Here is a 10277-nt window from a genome sequence, read left to right as displayed (position 1 = left end):
TTGCTGTCTATCAGCTGAGGAAGAAATAGATTTTGGTTTCATGCCCTTATCTTGTACTAATTAATGTATGAAATGTCTTTATTTACAAAAGCGTGTTTGCATGTCTTTAAAGGAGTGCTAGCCAATAGAAATGTCAGGCTTTCCAAAGAGGTAATTTAAAAATTTTCTAGTAGCCCTATCAAAAAAATAAAAAGAAACAGGTGAAATTAATTTTAACAACAACTATTTAACCTAATCAAAAATATTACCATGTTGCCATGTAATCAATATAAAAATCTTCGGTAAGAAATTTTATTTTTGTATGAAGTCTTAGGAATCTGGTGTCTATTTTACCTCTCCAATACATGTCGATTTAGACTGGTCACATTTCAAATGCTCATTCTCCACATGTGGCTAGTGACCGTTGAACTGGATAGCAGAGCTTTAAACTGTTATTTTATCTGTAGTGAGGCAGATGATTTTATAGGGGAGAGAGAAATGAGGCAGAAAAGAGGGGCGGGGGGAAGATCCCTTCTGGATATGCAGAGTCCGTGGCACCAGATTTCCCAGACTGTGCATTCCTTTGTTGGACATTTAACCTTTAAACCAAAACATTGACTTCACTTAACACCCCAGCAGGTGACTGTGATTAAAACAGAAAACACTCTTGTGGACTCAGTGTCTGCCCTGAACAATTTGAGCAGTGAGAACAGGTGGTTTTGGTCTGATGTAATCAGAAGGGACTTTGGGAATGGAACAGACAGAACTGAGTTCAAACCAGCCCTACCCTGTTGGACCTGTGACCTTTCGCAAATCTGTAGCTTTCTTGGCCTTTACCCGCCCTAATAATTGGCACAAAAATGCTAGTCTTGCTGAGTTTTAGTAGGGATTAAATTAAATTCCTTATGTGAATGTGCTTCGTTCAGTCAGTGTGCGGTGTGTGGAAGTCTGCCAGGGTTACCTGCCTTTTTCTCCGTCTATTTTTCTCATCAGGGTCCTTTGTCCAACATTTCTCCCCCTTTAGTCTCTTTTTTAAAGTCTGAACTGACTTCCTGCTCAGCATTCCCAGACCTCAGTTTCTGCTGCAGCTCTGACTCATAAGCCTGCTGTAATCGTTATTATGTTATAAATATCAAAAATTTATTGTTGGAGCACTAGCAGTAATGGTCCTAACAATGCAGCTGCTGCCCATTCCAAAGCCACATGAGATGACCAATTGGATCCCTCCACTCCACGAGAAGACCAGGAGTACTTTTATTTTTGGCCAGAGGGTGGCAGCATTGTCTAAGTCACGGATCTTTGAGCCTCTAGTTCTTGACGGTTTTCCTTTTCTGTGATTCTTTCTCTCAACCTGGAAGAGAACTTTCCATCAAAAAGTCTAGAACTTTGGAGTACAATGTCAGCTCCAGAGTGCTAGAGGAAGCCCAGCATACAGAGGGGCTGTCCATTCAGACGCTGGGGGAGACTGCTCAGGCCCAGAGTCCAGGTGTCTGTTGGGGGTAAGTCAGGGGGTAGTTCAGGGGGTGGGAACCCAGGAAGGTGATGGCAGGATAAAATGCTTTCCAGCAGGCTATTCCTGAAGGTCAAGGCAAGGGCAATGAAAGGGTAGAGATGTTGACCCTATGAAGCTGCAGAAAAACCACGAGAGCCTCTGTAGACAGAGGCTGCAGATGGACATCTAAGACTGGTCTTGTAGGTTCACTGTGAAAACTGGGAAATGGCTTTATTTTCATCCCCTTATTAGTAGGACCTGTCATCTTTGAATTAGGAGGATGTGCTTAAAAATATTCTGGTTTTTTTTTTTCCCTTTTAATATCTTGTCACCTGGAATTTACTATATCCCTCCCCCGCCCCAACACCCAAGACAATGGCAGTTTGGTATTCTGAATGCTAGTCTTTAGGCACCGCAGTACTCAACTATTTGAGTTAGAGGGAGTCTAATAATATTTGCAGACTTAAACTTCTTTCAGGTTTTCCTTTACATTTCCTAATTTTTTGTCAGGTGACTGATTTGGTATAGACCGAGAAAGCAACAACATCTGGAAAATGCAGAAAATCACCAAGAAGGAAATAAAAACCATCCATTATCTTTAAAAAATATGTATCTTGGATAATAGGATAGAAACAATTGGTTATTGTTACAGAGGCATGGACTAAACCAAAAAAACTTTTGAACTGAAGGCAAGCTATGTGAATTTTATGATTAACTATGTGGACAGAAAGCGGGGGGAGCATGAACCATCTAGGGTTATCTTGCTTTGTTGGATTAGTCAGCTGTTCATTTATATAAGAAATCATTTAAGGACCTTCTATGTGCTATGTACCGTGCTAGATCCAGAAGGAGGGAGTCAAGCAACGAATAAGATAACGGTTTTTGCCCATAAGCTCCTTACAATTTACTAGAGAAGAGAGAAAAGCAAGTCAAAATCTTGATGTGGCAAGTAGCTCAACAGGAGTGCACACTTTGTTACCGAAGCAGAGAGAAAGGCATCGTACTGCGCTATGGAGCCAGGGAAGTGACACAAGCTGAGTGTTAAAAGGCAAGTAGGAATTATCCAAATTGGGCATGGCCATTTGGAAGAAGGACACACCAGGCAGAGGAAAGAAATGGGTAAAGACGTTTATATTCTATTACTTGGTCATTGTGAGTATGACGGTGGGGCAGAACGTGTAAGCCTACGGGGCAGGAGAGGGAGTGGTGGGAAGTGAGCTTGGGCAGGGGAGTGGGGATGAGATAGCAATGGGTCTTCTATGCCTTTTTGAATCACTTGGAATTCTGTCTTATAGGATTTGATAAGAAATAGATGTGGGGGGCAGGAGGGTGGGAGAGATATGGGACACGTCCCATTAGGCTTCTAATCTGGATGACTGGATGAATGTAACAAAGGGTTGTGGGAGGTGAGAAAACGGTGGGCTTGCTTTGGGACTTCTGGGACTCCTTCCCGTCTGACAACTGACTATTTGGACCTGGCTATCAGGAGAGAGACTAGATTTCAAGTCACAAATTTGGTTAATAATCATTACCATTTACTGAGGACTTGTCTGAATAAGTCCCCAGCAAATGGTAATTATCTGTGTCAGATTGTGCATGATCTGTATTCTGTATTTTCTGAATACAGATAATATAGAATCCGGCCTGGTACTACAGAATGTGCTAGATTCTTTTTTAATCCTCACTTTAGATCCTTTTCACAACACTCTCACCACATGTTATGCATGAGGACGATCAGGACACGTGACTCGTCCAACATGACGTATCCAGCAAGGAGCTGGGGTTTGAGCCTGGGCTGATTTCAGAGTCTGTGCTCCCTGACCCCTGCCTTCTTCAGGAGTCTTCTGCATGGAGGGGAAGATAAGCAACAGGCAGACAAACCTTTCCGGGACAGAATGTAGAGTGAGAAAAGGACGGAGGCTGGAGCTCTGTGCAAATGATTGTGGGACAAGTAGCAGCAGAGGAGCTCTTGGAACCTAGGTTGGAGTTGGCGTAGAGGAAGGAGGAAAACAAGGAAAGAGTATTGTCTGGAAACCCAAGAGGATAATTTCAAGGGGAAAGGTGTCAACCATGGCAAATTCACAGGGAGACCAAGTAACAGGACAGCACGAGACCTTTAGGTTTTCTCCTTCATGTCTTCCTGGCACCAGCCCCACATTGCCAGCTGACAACCAAACATACACATTTTGGGGTTCCACAGCCTTTGTCACCCCTAAGTTCTGTTTCTGTTGTTAATATGACTGTCTTCTCAGACACCCAGAATGCACACTGCGGGATGGTCTTTGATGTCCGTGTCCCACATGACCACCAATGACCAAATCCTGTCGACCCTAACATTTAGGTACCCCTTCCTCTTCATCTCCTCTCTGAAATCCCGGATCTTTGTTTTTTACCTACACCATCATATTGCTATCCTGAATGGTCTTCTTGCCTCTGGTTACATTTTCCTCTAATCTACCTTCTGAAGTCTCACCGTGCCTCTCCTGAGCTCAGAAACTGTTAGTGTCTTTTCATTATTTACAATATAAATTCGAATTCTTATTGAAGGCCATCTATGAAAGAGTTATAGCTAATTTTTCCAACCCTTCCCCAGCTCTTGTTATATGCCTTGCAGCCTATTTTCCAACCAGACTGAAAAATGTCTTGTTTTCTGTGTTCGCCTCCTCAGATCCATTGGTTAGGCCAGTCTTTCCAGCTGGATGCACTTTTCTTCTATCCTTCAGGTTGAAATCTTACCCATCCTTCAAAGGTCATCTGAGATACTCTTTTCCCTGTGAAGCTTTCCTTGACCCCTTCCACCCGCAATAATTTCAGCCTTCTCTGAACTCACAGGAGTACGGCACTTTATATGTATCCTTCTCAGGGAAGGTGGTGTTTTCTACCTGTTTATTTATTAGAGAGAGAGAGAGAACACACAAGCAGGGGGGAGGGGCAGAGCAAGAGGGAGAAGCAGGCTCCCCACTGAGCAAGGAATCCAATGCGGGGCTCAGTCTCAGAACCCGGGATCATGACCTGAGTTGACAGCAGACACTCAACCGACTGAGCCACCCAGGTACCCCGATTTTCTGCTTTATATTATGGTAATTCGAATTTGAGCTGTTTTTGTTTTTCTGTATGTGTCTTGACTTAGGTTTCTTTCTTTCTTTCTTTCTTTCTTTTTTTTTTTTTAAGAGATAGGACACCTAATTTTTATTATTAGACTCAACAGACATAGGTGACTGTGAAATTGTTATGGATATGTCTAAATGCATTCTCTTAATTTCTGCACCCTTCCCTCCACTGGCCAGAACAATGGTCTGGTGTGGGGCAGCAGCCATTCCTGGCCTGCAATTGGACTAGTATTGTAGTCCACCCCCCCCTTTTTTTTTTTAAGATTTTGATTTTATTTCGAGAGATTTTTATTTTGAGAGAGACAGCATGTTAGGGGGAGGGGGAGAGGGAGAAGGAGAGAGAGATTCTCAAGCAGACTTCCCACTGAGCACAAAGCCTGATGCAGGGCTACTTCTCATCGCCCTGAGATCATGACCTGAGCTGAAATCAAGAGTCGGATGCTTAACTGGCTGAGCCACCCAGGCACCTCTGCAGTCCACATTTTTTGATGCAGGCTGGCTGGGTCCAAGGACCCAGAGTGGGATTCCACAGGACTAGCCAAGAGAGTCCATGGCTTCCCACAGGTTAGAAATCAAACACAAGCTGAGAGGGAGTGAGAGCAGAGTTTATTGAAGACATAGAAAGTATAGACACAGACAGATTGCCCAGGAGACTCAGAAAGGAAAGAAGAGTAAGTTTCCTTTTTAAGGTTTTATTTATTTATTTTTGACAGAGCAAGAGAGAGCTTGAGCAGTGGTCGGGGGGAGGGGCAGAGGCAGAGGGACAAGCCGACTCCCCGCTGAGCAGGGAGCCCTCTCCCAGGACCCTGAGATCATTACCTGAGTCAAAGGCAGCCACTTAATCAATTGAGCCACCCAGGCACCCGTTGACTTTGTTTTTGAAGGCAGAGTCTGTTAACTATTTTCCATTCCTCATTTTGCTTGTCACATGGGTGTTTTATATGTCGATGTTTGGTTTAATTGAATATTTACTGAATGAATTGCTGGCTGGCTGACATTTCTTTCAAGATTGGTGCATTCTCTGTATATTTTATTTCCTAATGTCAATGTCTGCAATTAAAGGCTTATATAGATATAAGATTCTTGAGATATGCTCTGAAGAGCTAAGTTTCCCTATTTGGGAGAAAATCTACTGGACTTCCCTCTGGAGCATCTCAACATCCTGTCAGGTTCTTCTTGAGAGATTTAATGTGATCACTCTTTGAAGGTGGGTAGATATTAAGGGAAAAGGGAAATGCTCTTGTTTGAGGATGGCATCCTGGGTCTCTTGGAAATGCCTTCATGTTTGGTGACTCTAACATTTCCAGGTTTTCTCTTGACTCAGAGATGGAGCCAGATTAGAGAGGTAGAAGCCATTGCCATGACGCTGGGCCCGGTTTGGTGGTGCCTGACTGTCCTGCTTCTGAAATTCAATCTGGAGTGTGGAGTTTCCATGGCTGAGCCTATTGTCCCATGGACAGCCCTCTTCAGCTTTCTCTGCCTTTGAAGGTATTTTCTTTGCAGCCACATGTGGATGAGCTTTGGGTTCAGCAAAAAGCAGTGGAACTCGAGGGAGCAATGAAAAGTATAGGGACGCCTGGGTGGCTCAGTTGGTTGAGTAGTTGCCTTCGGCTCAGGTCATGATCCCAGCGTCCTGGGATCGAGTCCCACATCGGGCTCCTTGCTCGGCAGGGAGCCTGCTTCTCCCTCTGCCTCTGCCTGCCTCTCTGTCTGCCTGTGCTCGCTCTCTCTCCCTCTCTCTGACAAATAAATAAATAAAATCTTTAAAAAAAAAAAAGAAAAGTGTCTTAGGGTGTTATGTTTATTTGGGCTTCACTGTCAAGTTTAAGTCTTATAATTTGAGCACATGATCAGTTGGAGCTCCTAGTCTCTTACCACCTTGGGCAGAGCTGAATGCCTGTTTGGGAGTGGAGTCCAGGTTTTGTTATTTTCTTTTTAGCTAAGGTGTTGATGATGGTGTGGATAATCTATGGGAAGACTCTCACATAAGGAAATCCTGGGGTTATGCAGAATTTGTGAGCTCTCCAGACAACCCGCCTATTTAAACTTGTATGTTCTAGGGGCGCCTGGGTGGCTCAGCCAGTTGGGCGCCTGCCTTCGGCTCAGGTCATGACCCCAGGGTCTTGGGATAGAGCCCAGCGTTGGGCTCCCTGCTCGGCAGAGAGCCCATTTCTCCTTCTCCCTCTGTCTGCTACTCTGCCTACTTGTGCTCTCTATCTCTCTGTCAAATAAGTAAATAAAATCTAAAAAAAAAAAAAACAAACCCCACAAAACTTGTATGTTCTACAAAAGATGGCATATCTTCATTAGAAAAGAGCAAGGGAAATTAAAATTGTTGCTGGTTATCTGCCTGGTATGGAATCTGGCAAAGAGAACAATTCAATAGTCTTATGAAAAATTTCTTCCCAGGGCACCTGGGTGGCTCAGTCAGTTACATGTCTGGCTTCTGCTCAGGTCATGATTCCAGGGTCCTGGGATCGAGTCCCGTGGAGACCACTTCTCCCTGTGCCTCTGCCTCTGCCCCTTTCTCTCTGTGTCTCTCATGAGTAAATAAATAAATAAGTATTAAAAAAAAAAAAAAACTCTTCCCAGCTGCCTCTGCTCATCTTTCTCATCCATCCTCTTCCCTCAGTCCAGGGATGAGCTCACAAACAGGCAGTTGGGAACCAAGGTAAAGGCCCGATCTCCATTAAAAGGCAATGCTCCTCCAATTTAGGGGTCGGGAGTGGGAAAAGATACCCACCGCTACCTTCCTTTCTTGAGTGGGAGCTACAGGAGCTGGTGGGTTCTTCTTCTACCTGGTCCATAGTTATCTATGTCCTACATGGGAAGCTCAAAATTCAAGGACTCCTAAGTGCCACCATCCCTTAGCTTGCACATCTCATTGTGACTCCCTTTCTTAAGGTCCCCTTTTACCCAGTCTCTGACGTATTCACACTGACACCTTCCCACGTGGAATCTGAAGGGATTACTTTGGAATCTTTTTCTCTGGAGAGCGCTGGATCCACATATGCTCACAGTTTTTTTCATCTATTTTAGAAGGAATAGATTTGGGTATTTTCGTTAAGTACTACTCTAGTGACTTTTTCCTTTGGTCCTGGTTCTTATACTCTTGTTCCTTCGAATCTAGCGCTCTTATAACCTGCGTCTGATGCCTTTGCCTGCTGTTCATTAGAAACTTGGGGATGCGGGAATCTTGATTTCTACAATGAAAAATGAATGGGAGTCTCTTTAAAAGGGGATCAGATCAGACATACCTTTTGTGCTATGGATAGCTAAGATTTGGAAATTTTATGTGGAGCTTGAGTCTGAGAATTAAAAATTCAGACTGAGAATTAATGGTCAAAAGATTCTGTATTCCACTTTATAGAGTTCGCCAAAACAGGTTGGTAGAAGGGGGTGACTCATTACACAGGCAAAGGTAACTAATCTTAATATTCTAGCCAAGATTGTCAAGTGTGACCAGCTTGGCAGATGGTGACTACATTTATTGTGGTGAGCACTGAGTAACACAGAATTGTCAAATCAGTACATTATACACCTGAGAGTAATATAACATTCTATGTCAACAGATTTTCCATTAAAAAAGCAAATAACCAAAAAAAATCTATTTCAAGCAAAGTGGACAATTTGGAAAAGAGACCGTTTTATAATCTTTTAGTATCTTCTCAAACCTTCTATAACAATTGAGAACAGCGCATATATAATATCCAAACCAATGTAAAGAATTAAAGCCAGCAAGATCGAGAATCATTTTCATGGAACAGTTCATAGTTTTCTTGTTATGTTTTATGACAAAGCATATTTTCTCATTTAATCATCACCACATCTTTGTGATGAAGGCATTACTGTTACCTTATTTTATAGATAAAGAGATTGAGGCCAGGAAGTTTAGGTAAATTGTCCCGAAGTCACGTACAGTGACCAAGACAATCCAGGCCATCTGACTTCAGATATCAGCCTCCTTCCATACATTTCAGTCTATATTTTGGTGAGCAAAATGAGATAAAGACCAAAAAACAAAACCAAAAAAACCCCTACACATTCACCTTCAGAAGCTTTCCTTTCCCCCTGCTTCTAGAAGGAAGCAGGCTTCCTGGATGGTTGGCTCCTTTTGTTCATGACGTGCAGAATCCTATCATGGGAAGGGAGTGGAACTGAGTGATGAGCTCCCTGGCAAGGGCAGAGAGGTCCTGGAGGGAAAGGAGGGCATTCGAGAAAGGGAAGCAGGAAGGGGGATGACTGCCAGCGCAGGCTGAGCTTTGAGTGAGAGTGTTTGGGCAGATGCAGAGCGTGGGATATGACCTGCGTAGTGCATCTGTGCTCTGTGAGACTAGAAGGGCGTGGGGGGAAAGACAGTCCAAAGAGTCCCTTGGTGCCCGAGTCCCTTGGTGCCCTTTAAAGAAATTCCAGCCACGGTTTTCATTGCTTTTCCGATTTCTCCGAATGCCAGTTTGGATTCAGTGTCTCTCTACAGCTTTGCGTGTGTTCTATGAGCTGAAAGCCCAGAGTGTTAATCCGGGTGTTCACTCTGAAGTGCAGGGGAAAAGAGGTCAACAGTGTGGTTGTTCCAGACTCAATAGGGTCAAACAGAACTTTCCTCTCAACTCTTCAGCTCCGTTGGTGGAGGTCACAGATCAGCTTGAGGCAAAGACCCTCAGATTTGAATTCTAAAGGTCTTTATTTTGGAAGTTCCTACCTCCTTCTTCTTCCTCCTCCTCCCCCACCTCCTTCCCCTCCTCTTCCTTCTCCTTTCTCCTTCTTTTTAAAAGATATTTCATTCATTTAGAGAGAGTGAGAGAGAGAAAGAGAGAGAGCAAGCATGTGGGGGGAGAGGGGCAAAAGGAGAGGGAGAGAGAGAGAATCTCTAGCAGACTCCATGCTGAGTGCGGAGCCTGGTGTGGGGCTCGATCCCACAATCCTGAGATCATGACCTGAGCCAAAATCAAGAGTCAGATGCTTAACCAACGGAGCCACCCCAGGCACCCCCCCCCCCATTTTTTTCTTAAACCCAGGTAATTCTTCTTGGTGCTGATGTGATCTTTCCATGGTTGCATAATGATCACAAATATCGATCTGTTCACAGGAGGAGAAATAGCAAAGCTCTAAAGTGAGAATTTTGGGGGCACCCCCCCTTCCCATTTCATGGCTTGTGGTGAGTAAGCATGGTCCTGTGACTCACTTCCACTGGTGTCACAGTCTGGGCGGCAGTGCCGGGCATGGGTCAGGAACTGGGCATGGAAATGTGCTGCCTTAGCTGAACTGCTGAACTGGTCCCAGGAGAGGGTCTGGTGCGGCTCAGCCCAGTCACGGCGGGGAATGGGAAAATCTGAGGCCAAAGGTACTCTCTGGTATATCACTTGTCTGCGGATTTGGGACCTCATTTTGCTGAGAGTTGGGATTTTATCTGCTGGTTTCAAGGCTGTTAGTTCCCGGGTAGGAAGCGGATTACTCACGAATGTCCAGAATGGGCTGCCCGTGTGCTAAGGGAGAGAGGGACAGCTTGGAGTATGAATGGGACTAGGAGCAAATACTTTTCCTTCCTGTCCCTTGAGCTACTTCTTTCTACGACGTGAAGCAACTGTGCTTCTAAACTGTGTTTACCTAAACTTCCTGGCCTCAATCTCTTTATCTATAAAATAAGGTAACAGTAATGCCTTCATCACAAAGATGTGGTGATGATTAAATGAGAAAAT

The sequence above is a fragment of the Neovison vison genome, chromosome 10 (assembly GCF_020171115.1).
Source record: "Neovison vison isolate M4711 chromosome 10, ASM_NN_V1, whole genome shotgun sequence".
Lineage (NCBI taxonomy): Eukaryota > Metazoa > Chordata > Mammalia > Carnivora > Mustelidae > Neogale > Neogale vison.
This window is presented reverse-complemented; position numbering follows the sequence as displayed.